Source organism: Alligator sinensis, unplaced genomic scaffold, assembly GCF_000455745.1.
Source record: "Alligator sinensis unplaced genomic scaffold, ASM45574v1 scaffold787_1, whole genome shotgun sequence".
Taxonomy (NCBI): Eukaryota; Metazoa; Chordata; order Crocodylia; family Alligatoridae; genus Alligator; species Alligator sinensis.
The window spans coordinates 1,517,593-1,529,785 of record NW_005841911.1 but is presented as its reverse complement, the minus strand read 5'-3'; the positions used below and the strand labels follow the sequence as shown (position 1 = coordinate 1,529,785).

The following is a 12,193-nucleotide window of genomic DNA, read 5'->3' as shown; positions in this document are numbered from 1 at the left end:
AAAGAGATGGAAGTCCTATCATTTGGCATTTTAAAAAATAGACTGAATTCTAGATATTGAAATCTGGCAAGTAATCCTGCATTAATACTGGGCTTCATTGTGCTCTGATACTGTGAAGTACACCTTTCTGAAGATGTCTAATTTCCTTTTTAAGGTGATTTCTGTGTAGACTGCACATATTTTTAAGCCTACATTGGGAGACATAAAAGTGGCATAGATGTTCTTATCAGGATAATCTGTCTTTAAAAAAAATGAATACTGCAAATACACATTAGATGTCCTTTGATCATGTATCGTTCTCTGTACATCACTCACTATGATTAATATTACAGTAGTTTATCATCCCCATAGACCAAATCCTGAATTCATTTCAGAATTTTCAGACACTGCTGCTTCACTCAGGCTTAAATCACACCACGTTATAGTGTTTTGGGACTTATATATTCATACTGATAGCCCAATAGACTCATTAGGACAAGGAGTTTTGTCACTATGAGCCTCAAATGGTCTGACTCATTTAGTTTCCATGCCAGTGCATCCTGATAGCAATGCTATACTTCACAAGACATGGGACTTCTTGTCGTCTTGTCTTAGGTTCAACTTCTCTGACCATTCCTCTCTAGCCTCTTCCCTTATAAACTATATTTATAGCCCCCAAATTCTAGCTATTGTCCTAAAAACCACACACATTCTTCTTCTTTAGCATCAAAGGTGCCACTCTGGAAAAGAATGATTGCCATGCCTAGAACAGTTCTATGATCAATCACTGTTATTAAGCTACTTAAATAGCTATGCCCTATGGAACATCGATAACCTGTTAAATGCTGTATATAAGTACCATTTGTGCAGCCATTTCAGACACCAAAATAGTGTGCTTTTCTATTTTAACGAACTTCACAGGGGACTATGCAAAGCCACATGCCAGCAGAATTAATCCAAGATGAACTTATCACTAAAATACACATGAGAGGACAAATAAGAAGAATTTTTTTCTTATTTCAAAAGCAAAATTTAGTGCTCATGACTGGGAAAGTAAATGCAATCAATTTACAGTCTGCCATTTATCCCCAATTTGTTTTTGCTCCCAATCTGAAGCTTTTACAGTAGGACTGTATGTCTACACGTGCATTTAAACACACCTACATTTTTAAGGTGCATTATCTTAATTCACATTAAGTGGCTATAAGCAGGCATCTATGCATGCAGGTGTTAAAACTCATTAATGTTGTATGTGGACTGATTTGGGATTAAAGTTAATCCTAAATCAGTCCACACACACAGCATTGACACCCTTTAACACATCTACATGTTTATTAATGCACTTTAACTATTTACGCCTAAATATGATATCTGCATTTGCAGGTATAACATGTAGGTGCAAATAGCCTAAATTGCCATTTTTAAAATGCATTAAGGGCATGCACGTGTAGACACACACCCTAATGCACCTTAAATTTAGGCTAATGCCCCTTAAAGTGAATTTTACCTTCTAGTTTCACATTTTAAATTATTTATTGCTATTGAAATGACCTCAGATTCCCATAGATGTGAGAGCAAAATCAAGTCCAGAATCAGAGCAAAATCAGGTTTGGATGCTGTATGATGTGAAATTCAGGATAGTAGAAGTCATATAAAGGGGAGGACTAAAGTGGGGTAGGAGCAGGGAGTGGGACTGGAAAAAATGTGCTGGCATTATATCCAAAAGAAGCAATTCAGGATTCCCATGCATTTTTAATAATGCATTCTTAAAAGTGGGAATACATTTAATTACTTCCCAGTTTCTTTGTTTGTTTTTCAAATACTGATTTTGTTTTCAGTGGAGTTAAAATGAGCATGGCTATTTCTTGTTGAATAAAAACAATCTTTCCTTTATAATATAAGAATGATCGGATCATGCCAAAATATTGGTATAGAAAAGCACTATGTGTACAAAGTTCTGTGTATAGATTTCATTAATAATTGCTGCACAGTCAGCACATGGAGCAATATTGTCACTGGGGCTAGGTACAGATATTCAAAAAGCCTGAGGGAGATTGAAGCTAGCTTGTGTGGGTTTCTCTAAGCAGATAGGTTAGTTCAGGAGTGAACAGAACATAAGTTCATTCACCCTTTGGTTGTGGGGGCATGCAGGTCACCTACACTGGCGGAGGCCAGCAGGCTGGGGGAACTCCCACAGACCTTCCAACAAGCTACCAGAGAATGGTGAGCCCAGCCAGCAGCAGGCCCCCCTTGACTGGCTACCATGTCCCCCCACCCCAGCCCTGCCTCCTGCCAGTGACCTGTTGTCAGCCATGGTGGGTGGAAGAGTAGAGCGCCCCCCCCCCCCAGCTGTGCTGCTTCAGACCACATCAGCTCTTATCAGCAGCTGGAATAGGGTGGGGGCAACAGAGATTTATCCCATCCCCCCAGACAGAGACACCAGCATTCTCCCCTGCCCCCTGCCTGGCTGTGGTTGTATCTGTGTCCCTAAATGACAGAGCAGCAAGGGAAAGGGGGACTGCTCCCCCTCTGCCAGGCAGCCTGCTGGGAGGTGTGCAGGAGTGCCCCAATCTGCTGGCCTTGGCCAGTACATGCAGTCTGTGTGCCTCCCCCCACCAAAGGGCTAACTTCTGTTCTGTTTTTCAGGCACAGGAGGAGCAGTCCCACCTCCCCTTGCTTCTCTCTTGTGCAGGAACACAGATGCCAGGATTTGCTCCTCCCAGCACCTTCTCCCCCCCCCTCCCCACACGTCCTGCCCCCACCGCTGACGACAGCTGGACAAAGGCAGGAAGGAAGAAGGCTGGGGATATCGCCGGCCAAGTTCCAGCATGCTATCTTGTGAGGGGCCTGCAATGCCTGTGACCTGTAGGGACCTGCAAAGCAGCCTGAGATGCTGGAGGACAATGACCTAACTTGAATAGGGAGGGAGGTACAGAAGTTCAATAGACTGGTTTAACCTAAATCACTTAAGTCAGATACAACAATGACCCAAGTCTATCTTAGACTGGGTTCTGCCATTTTTAAACCAGTCTATGTCTGCTGAACTTCTGTTGTGTTACAGGTTTAGACTGGTTTCTGATTACTTTTAACAGTTTATGTGTAATATCTGTACCAGGCCTGGAAGCCCTAATAAGTAGTGAAAGTGTGGTTTTGTTATGTGTATGTGTGTGTATGTTTTCCTATCAAAGTCAATGTGTGTAAAAAATATATTCAAGATTTAAATATTTAGATGTCAGATTTTCTGCCTTATGTCTGCCCATTTCTACTTGTGAGCACTTTAAAAGAACTGGCATGTTCAAATCAGTACCAAGGAGTCTTTTCAGGTCACATGGTCCAGCCACTGATTCTCATTACATAGCCCATTGACTAGTCCAACTTTACCTATATAAAAGGACAATCAAATATGCCTTCTATTTACCATAAAGAAATGTGCTTAATACATTAAACTTCATTAAGGCCTGTGATTTAGCTATAGTACCCCTTAACTTTCAAGCATAATTATATTATAGAAACTGACAAGACTATATATTTGTTCATCTAATATTATTTCAAGGTCTTAAATTCAAACTTCTTCAAGTGCAAGATTCCCTTTGGATGCTATGGGGACACTTGCAACAGTTCTGATGTAGTGAAGTAATTTCCATGAAATAACATGGTCAAGTTTTGAGATGAGGGAACCAGGTAGAGATGCAACAGGGAACTCCACCATGGGTTTGTGTAACTGCAGGTGTGATTTTATAATACACAGGCGTACCCAAAGGAGCTTTAATCTAGCTAGCATGGATATCAATTGCAGTGAAGATTTGTCAAAGCAGGCTTCTCTATGAACTAGCACCCAAAGTGAGTCCCCAGAGACTACATGGGGGCGTCTTTTTGTTATTATTTTCTCAGATTTTGTTTGTGAATAATACCATATACCACATGCATCTCCCCCCACTCCCAGTTGAGCCCTCCAGAATTGGGGTGCATGTTTTAAGCAGGGAAGCTGATTTTTCTTCACTGAAGTAGAACGAGGGAGATGCTGTCTTCTATAAATTGCCAAAATAGCTGTCACTTCTTTCTGGTTCAGACAGCAGCAAGAGCAGAGTCCAGCATTAACCCTCTCACAGTGGCTACTTCTGGAGTCCTAAAGCAGCAAGTGAGTTGGGCCAAGGCAAGTGAGTTGCTTCATGCAGTCTGCAGTATTTTGATGAAGCTTATGGTATGGAAACAACACTTTATTATTGATAGGAACTTATATAAAGAACTGTTTACAGTAAAGAAGTAACAGTCTTGCTTCTTGCAAGGGTCAAGGGCTAGTTATGTTGCTATTCTGCTTCCCCAAGAAGTCCCTACTACTTCACCTAGACCAGGATTGTCCAACATATGGCCCACGGGCTGCCATGCAGCCCGCCAAGCCATTTTCTAAGGCCCGCAGTGCTGCAATGGGAAAGGAAAGTAAACACTGTTTACTTTCGTTCCCGCCCCTTGTCCCTCCCCCAGCCCCTCAGCAGCTAATGGCTGCTGAAGGGCTGGGGGAGGGACAAGGTTCCCACATGCATCGCGTGAGGTTTATGTTGCCGACGTGGTACAGCTCCTCCCCTCCCCCCTCATTTCACGGTGTCCCTTCCTTGCCCCACCCCTCCCTTCCTCATTCACATGCCAGCTCCTCCCCTCTCCCACACTGCAGGGTTTCCGTTCCTATCCCTGCCCCTGCCTTCCTCATTTGCATGCTGGCCCCGCCCTGCGCCAGTCCCCGCTGGCCACAAACGCTGGAGCAGGTCGCGGTGCAGCATGCAGGAAGGTGCAGGGGGTGCGGATGCTGGTTCGGAAGGATGCTGAAGCCGGGCCTATGGGAGATGCTGCTGCCGCTGCTGCTGTGGCTGTCAGGGCGGGAAGCCGGCACCGCTCCCACCTCCCCACATCCCTCTGCACCCACAGACATTGCGCTGGGGGTGGTGAGTCATGGGCCCCAGGGAGGGAGGGGCCCCTGCTTCTTGGGCTTGGGCTCGGGCTGCCCTGGGGGAGAGGGAGTAGGGGGGTATGCCTGCTCATCTTGCACCCCCCTGTAGAGTCCCCACATGTCCCCCTGGCTGCTGAGCCCAGGAGCGCAGGTGTGGGAGCATCCTCAAGGCCAGCCAGGTGGCAGGGAGGACACGGCGGGGTCAGGCTCCTTGACCCCTGTGCCCCTAGGCTGTGGCCAGATTGGACAGGCTATGTGAGCGCCTGCTCCTGCCAGGCCACTGGGTGATAAAAAGTTCATGATCTGGCCCCACATTCAAAAAGGTTGGACACCCCTGACCTAGACTTTCTAGGGATGCCATGCTTCCCTAGATATAGTAAGATGACTTCCTATATGTCACACAGTAGGCCATGACTCTGGGAAAAAGCTTCCAAAAACAAAGTGCATGTCTTACTTGGAGGTGTGTGGCATGTGAGAAAATAGGGTAAACTGTGCCCTTAAGCAACAGGAAAAAAAGCTGGACCTGATACTGATTTTTTCCTGAACTGGTGACTGAACCTACTAATTTACTTTTGCTTCTCAGTCCTTATTTGTCACTGAGAATCTAGGCAAGAGGTTAGGTCTACAACTAAAACTCACTACGGACATGACAATCTTCAGCACTGCCTTACAGTGGCTTCACAGTTCTGATCTTCTCCTGTATTTAATATTGCAATTATCTATTAATTGCCCTGCCTTTCTGTTCTGTGTCAAAATTGCAGTATTTCAAAGTATCACATCAAAGGACAGCCAGACTCTTGAGTAGCTACTCATTTGAAGCTATTTATGTGCTAGTCTCTGAAGTTTATTCACACAATGAAGTCCTGTTATTTTTCTGCATCAAATCATATATTGGCAGAAAAAATTATGGACCTGGCAAAAAGCATGCGAGAGTCTACTGAAGTCATAAAAGGGGGGTGTCAAAATAGCTTTACTTGTTGCTTTTTATATCATTCTCATTCACTGCTGTTAATATAATAAAAATGTTTTGCACTTTGCCTAACGTTCTCAACACATTATTAATATTGAATTAAGTCCCACAACACCTTCATATATTTTATCCAAGTATGTAATATTCACGTTGTACTCACACTTTCTGTACTTCTCTTTCTTCCCATAGGGATGGAGAATGTCTCAAAGGGTTAGTGTCTCTGCATGTTGCAGTGAATCTCCTTGCTGGACCCAGTTATACCAGTATAGAGGCAACATTTAGCTGGGAGAGAGGGAGCAGCGGGGGAAGAGGAGAGGGACACAGAAAGGAATTAGATTAAAAAAATACCCATGCACTGGATGCAAAGAGACTGCACACTATCCTACCCAATAAGGCAAAATGAAAAGAAAATGTATACAAGAAACTTCATTGCATTCTTCAAAAAGTCATTTTCATTAGAAAACTGAAAACAAATCACTTGAAAACCAGTTGTTTTTCTGTTAATTTTGAGGGCAGGGAGGTCAGCAAAACAACAAATACATCCTATAGGAATCACTCTCTTGCTTCCCAATAAGTAATTTTGGCACAAAACTTAGAAGTTTCATCAACAAGAGAGGATGGACCTGACAAAAATCAATCAATAGGAAAATGCTAGACAATAGAAATAAACCTTGGAAATCTGATTTCCAGTCCAGTGCCAGGACCACTTCTCTATTCCTAACAAAAGGCAAATATCATCAAGCAGCATTCTAGAAAACTGGGTTTAAATGATTAGCCAGGTCAAAAAGCTGTCACTTACTGTGAAACTGAGCAACATTTAAAAATATATACCTACCTTGCCTTCTATGGAGCTAGAAAGAAAATTTGAAAATAAATTATTCTAACCCCCAGCTCTCCATATCTTGATGACAATTGTAAAGTAACACAGCAAAGAAATGTTGTCAGCAGGAGAGAAAATTACATGAACACAACTGTTTGAATTTCTTTCTAAACTTTGACAGAGCCACACAGTTCATTCAGTAAAAATAGTATGTTACTAGTCACCTGACTTGACTTACCAGGTTCTTTGCCCTGATATCTGTGCCAGGTAAAACAGAAATTGCTGATACTGCTGCTTCACCCCTCTGGTATGTTCCTGGTTTGGAGAAAACAGTTCATTCCAGTGCAATCGAGAGGCAGTCAGGCTGGAAAGAGCAGCAGGAGAGGTTGGTGCTCCTTCTTTTGCTTAATAATCTGTTTCTGTAAATCCAAGCTAAAAGCACAGATGTGGGTGTCAATTGGGAGCTGGGAGTAGGAGGCCTAAAGAAACAAGTGAGAAGATAACGTTGTCATTTCTTATTTCTTAATATTGAGCATTTAAAGTGCTAAGAAAGCACCAGCTGCAGCCACAGACAGCAGGAATAGGAGCTGAATAATCTTCCCCCTTCATTACAGTGTAATTGAGGACTGATTTGAGGCCTTCTGCATTGGGAGCCTGATCCAGAGCCCACGACCATCAGTTCCAAGACTGTCACTAACTTAAATATTACCCCTAACTTTAAAGTGCCCTAAGCAAAGGACAGATCATGCCAAACTGGGGGTGGTTTTGTGGTATGGGCCAATTTACACTAAAGATTTGAAAGCCCACAAGGGCAAATCCTGCCCTATTCTATGAACAATATGAAGGGGATGAGAAAAAGCTATCTAACTGGGAATCTGGTGATCTACTTAAGTGGGCACACCTCCAAACAGCATAAAGCCAAAGTAAGCAGTTATAGTTCTCCCCTTAATGTTTCCCCTTCTATACCACTTTCTCCCTAGAATTGGATCTGCAGGATGGTGTACCAGGGGAATGAAGTGTATGGCAGAAATCCCTAGGCTTTATGGCCTCTAGAGCGGGAGCATTTAAATCTGATGGCAGGCATTAGAGTGCCTGCCCTTGGTTCTACTGGCAGATGAAAGGACTTGGAAAGCCTTATATCCTATTTACCAGTTAGAGTTTGGGAATACCTAGGGATCCTGGAACACCTTGTGAAAGAGAGGAAATCAACTGAGCTGCCTAGTACCTAATGTCATGTGCACCGGGGCAGTACAAAACAGAAATTAGCATGGGAACTGGCAATGTTGCAAAAGGCAAAGAAATGTAAAGATTTGGCATTTAAAGATACCAAGGTCAAAGAAAAGCAACAGCTCTTAAGATGGCGCAGTTACGTTTCAATGTAGAACTAGCATTAGATTTGACAACCTGAGATAAAAGCTTCTCTGAGTAAAGATGAAGGACATATACTTTAGAAGAGGATCGAAACTTTTCCTTTTTCTTCATCTGAGTACTGTGTTAATAAGAAGTTAAAGTGGAATTAGTTTGAGTCTATTTTAAGTGTCAAGTAATAGCACTTTACATCCCTTAGCTTTTTATTTGGATTGTTTTCTTTCAGCTATCAACAATATCAAGCTATCATTTTTGCACTTAAAATTATACTCCATGCTGCAGCTATTTCTCTCCAGCTAATAATGCTGTCAAATGTTCCTTGTATGGTGCATGTTATAAACAAAAGGAATCGAACAAACACTTGTCAGTTGATTTCCTACTATTCTACTCGCATATATTGGTTAGCAGTGCTATTGATATTTTCAGCTTATTCTTCTTTGAACTGCATGTGTTCCACCAAATTAGCACATCATGGGCTCTTGAGCTTACCATAATTTAATATTATGGTGCCCTTTATGTTGTGCTTGCATATTAGTCTTCATTTACATTTAGTAGGGGGTGGGAATTGTGTTGAGGATGTGTTTAAATCCTTTGTGTGTGAGGTAGAGGTTGGTTACTGCTAATCTTTAGTCACAGCTCATCAAGGCTTTGCTTGGTGTCCTGGAGCTTTCACAGTTACTAATTATAGTTATTAATTCATGTTCCTGACACTTTACTGCTAGGAGATGAAAATTCATGGAAAAGCCATTTCTTCTTCTTGAGTTTTTTTCACCCCTCCTGTGATGCATTCAGCTTATTCCCTCTCTTCCAATATTTTACCCCCTCTTCCATCAAACCCCCAAAGCAATTTACAGTTGTGTTAGGCTTTGCTGTAAAGAAAAACCAACCAAAACCCCCAAACAGTATTGTATAGGCATCCACAAAGGATATCTGGCAGACTTGAGACTGAAGTGTGCTACAGACTAGGCTAACCTTTATGTAACTGTGTTTATTAACCGATACCAATGCATGAAAGCCTGACATCCTGTTAAAAAATCCATTTGAACAATACTATTCACCTATCACGTCACAGACTATTTACCCATGTAACTACAGTAGTGGCCCTTGATACAGTTACTTTTTAACTTATTGCAGCTTTTCACTTGTTGGTTCATGAGATGATGAAAATGAAGAACTTTAATATGTAGTTTATAGCCTATAGTTGGTGAAAATGTTTAGAATGATGATACAGGCCCAGGTGCCACAGTCTACAGCCCTGGTGTATGTCTGAACACATAGCAAGCACAATGAAATGATCACACAAACTCATTCAAATTTGAGCAATTTGTAGAAAATTAAATTAAAATGCCCCACTAAAATGCGTGGTCATGGGTGGATGGTTATTTAATTAGTGGTCTGGCATCATGTTGACTCTTGTGGTTAGGTAAGAGTTATGTGCTTCAAGTTATTAAACACCTGCTTTCTGCTGTTCACATCAGATACTTGTCTGATTGGTTTTTCAGGTAAAGCCGTTGGCCAGCTTCCAGTCCCCACCCACATCAGACAAATCTGGTCTTTGATCCTCATAAATCTTTGCATAAAGCAGTTCTCTGTTTCTTGTAGAACAAGAAACTGAGGATATTTTTTTGACTAAGGCAATCTTCCCATTAGGTGACAAACATCATTTAATCTTTACAATTCTGTAAATCATGTATGTACCACTTACGTTTCCAGCCTTCCTTGCATATAGCACTTTCAGATGTATATTTGCTTCTCTCTTTCCAAATCACAAATGGTGATTTACCACACACCATTGATTTACCACACACTAACTTTTCTTCTAGATCCCTAAATAAGTCCTAACTTTGATTAATTTTGGCTTCCTGTTACAGATGATCTCTCTCAGATGGACCTGATCTTCTGACATATTACTAAGTCTTACCACTCTCTTTTCTCTCTTTCTTTGTTTTCTTAGGACTTTTGCCTAATGCATGTTCTCTTCATCGTTTCATAGTTTCATAGCAGCTAGGGTGAGGAGGGACCTTAACAGATCATCTAGCCTGACCCCTTGCCACAGGCAGGAATGAATGCTGCATTCACAAGACCCCAGACAGGTGATCATCCAACCTCCTCTTGAATTTGCCCAAGGTAGGGGCGAGGACCACTTCTTTGGGAAGTTGGTTCCAGATTTTGGCCACCCTAACTGTAAAATATTGCCTTCTGATCTCTAACCTAAACCTATTCTCCATCAGTTTATGACCATTGTTTTGTCTTGATTTTTGTCTTCTGATGGTTGTCCTATCCTTTAAATGTGACACCTTTCAGACCTGTTTCATGTTGGTATAATTGCATTGCCTTCTGTGTAAACAGTCCAAATTTATATCAGTATAACTGAAAGCAGAATTCCCCTTAAAACTTGCCTCTTCAGAATTTCCGCTCTTTAGGTATAAGCACCTGGTGTCATTTGTGTTAGTCCAGAACAACAGACCTACCATTTACACCTCTGGAAACAACTCTGTTAAAGTAAGGGGGATGACACCAGTGTTAAACTGGCATGAGGAAAACAGACTGACAACAGAAACTATCCCTGAACTGATGCGGTACTTTGCATGGGAAGAGAAGTTTGCTCACACTCAATCCACATTTCTCATGTGAATGGCAGTAGGAGCTAGGCAGAGCACAGGCATCCTTCTCATTTTAAAACTATATTACACCCCACCAAAACCTGAACTTCCACTAATATATCCTCATAATGCCTTTTGTACTAATTATTCTTTGGAGGAAGGCTGAACACTGCTAGATTAGACTGTCATGAGTCTGGTCTCATGACCAGTTCTGCTCTAAGGGCAATCTCTCAGGTCAGAAAGTACCCTCCTGTGATTTTCAACAGAGTATTTTCAGTACAGATTAGCTGAAATTTTAGGAACCGTCCTGTTTTTTTAAAGGTTTCCCTCTTTAACTAGAATGACACTCACAACATATTGCTACCATTATGGACCTTCACAACCATAATAAAGAAAGAGTATTTAAAATGCTATGAGGTCTATGACTTTTAAATATCTGGATGGGGCATTTATATCCCTCCTGCCTTAAGAATGGTAAAATGTTGGGTTTTGTTATATAAAGAAAGCACTGAACACCTTGGGTGTTCTTAGGAATAGGTAAGGTAAATACCCATTGGCAGCTTATGAGAACTGTGATAGAGCTTCTTTTTCAAATAAAATAATAATGATAAAACTCATCTACACATCTTTTAGTTGATCTTGTGGGAGCTGAGGATGTTCAACCCCAGGCAGGCTGAAAAGGAAAAGAGTGGTTTGATCCAAAAGCAGTATTTCCATCCTATGTTTTCATTCCAAAGCATTATGAACATTTATTTCTTTTAAAATGTTATATCAGAATAATACAAAATACAAGATAATTAATTTAGGGCCTAATAAGAATTTATCGTATAAACTGGAAGAAGAGCAAAATCCTAGGACATTTCAGGCAAGGTATTTCAAGAAGAGGTTGGGACATATTGCCTGGCATTATTACACTGCCATCTCTAATACCATGTACATTTCTGGTTTCCTAGAGAGATAGGTAATTATATATTTAGGGAAGATTAATTCAAACTGTAATTAATACAAAGAAGGGTTATGTGGATGATCAACTGGAATGGAAAGCATATTTTACAAGAGGAAACTAAAAGGCTTACTTAGCTTGGCAAAACAAAAGCTAAGGGGCTTTATACAAATATTGGAGCAGTAAACACAAGGGAGGAAGAAGAGCTATTGAAGCTAAAAGACAATGCTGGCATAAGAACAAATGGGTAGAATTTGGTTGTGAAATAAGTTTATGCTAGAAATTAAAAAGAGGCTTCTAATTAGCAGAGCAGTGAAGATCTGAAATAACCTACAAGAAAGAATAGAGCATAACAACTACAAGAGACATAACTACTTCTAAGATGGAGTTTGATCCATTTATGAAAGGGAATATATGATGTTATTGTCTTAGCGTTGGGGACTAGACCTGATGACCCATGAAGTCCCTCCCAAACCTTTGTTCTAAGTCCCTAAAATAAAATATTTTCTTTCAGTTTTTCTAACAGAAAAACATTTTTTTTTTGTTAAAAGTAACACTCTCCCATGAC

At 41.3% G+C, this 12,193-nt stretch overlaps 1 long non-coding RNA gene across 1 annotated transcript in view; it reads right to left on the bottom strand.

The window, feature by feature from the left end:
- LOC102387163 overlaps positions 1 to 6,973 on the bottom strand; it is a 23,514-nt gene extending 16,541 nt beyond the window's left edge. Inside the window, exons 1-2 of the long non-coding RNA XR_323244.3 lie at positions 6,950 to 6,973; positions 6,052 to 6,173 (exon numbers count right to left, since the gene is read on the bottom strand). This is a non-coding gene — a long non-coding RNA (uncharacterized LOC102387163). The remainder of the gene's footprint in view (positions 1 to 6,051; positions 6,174 to 6,949) is intronic.
- Positions 6,974 to 12,193: the final 5,220 nt, after the last annotated feature.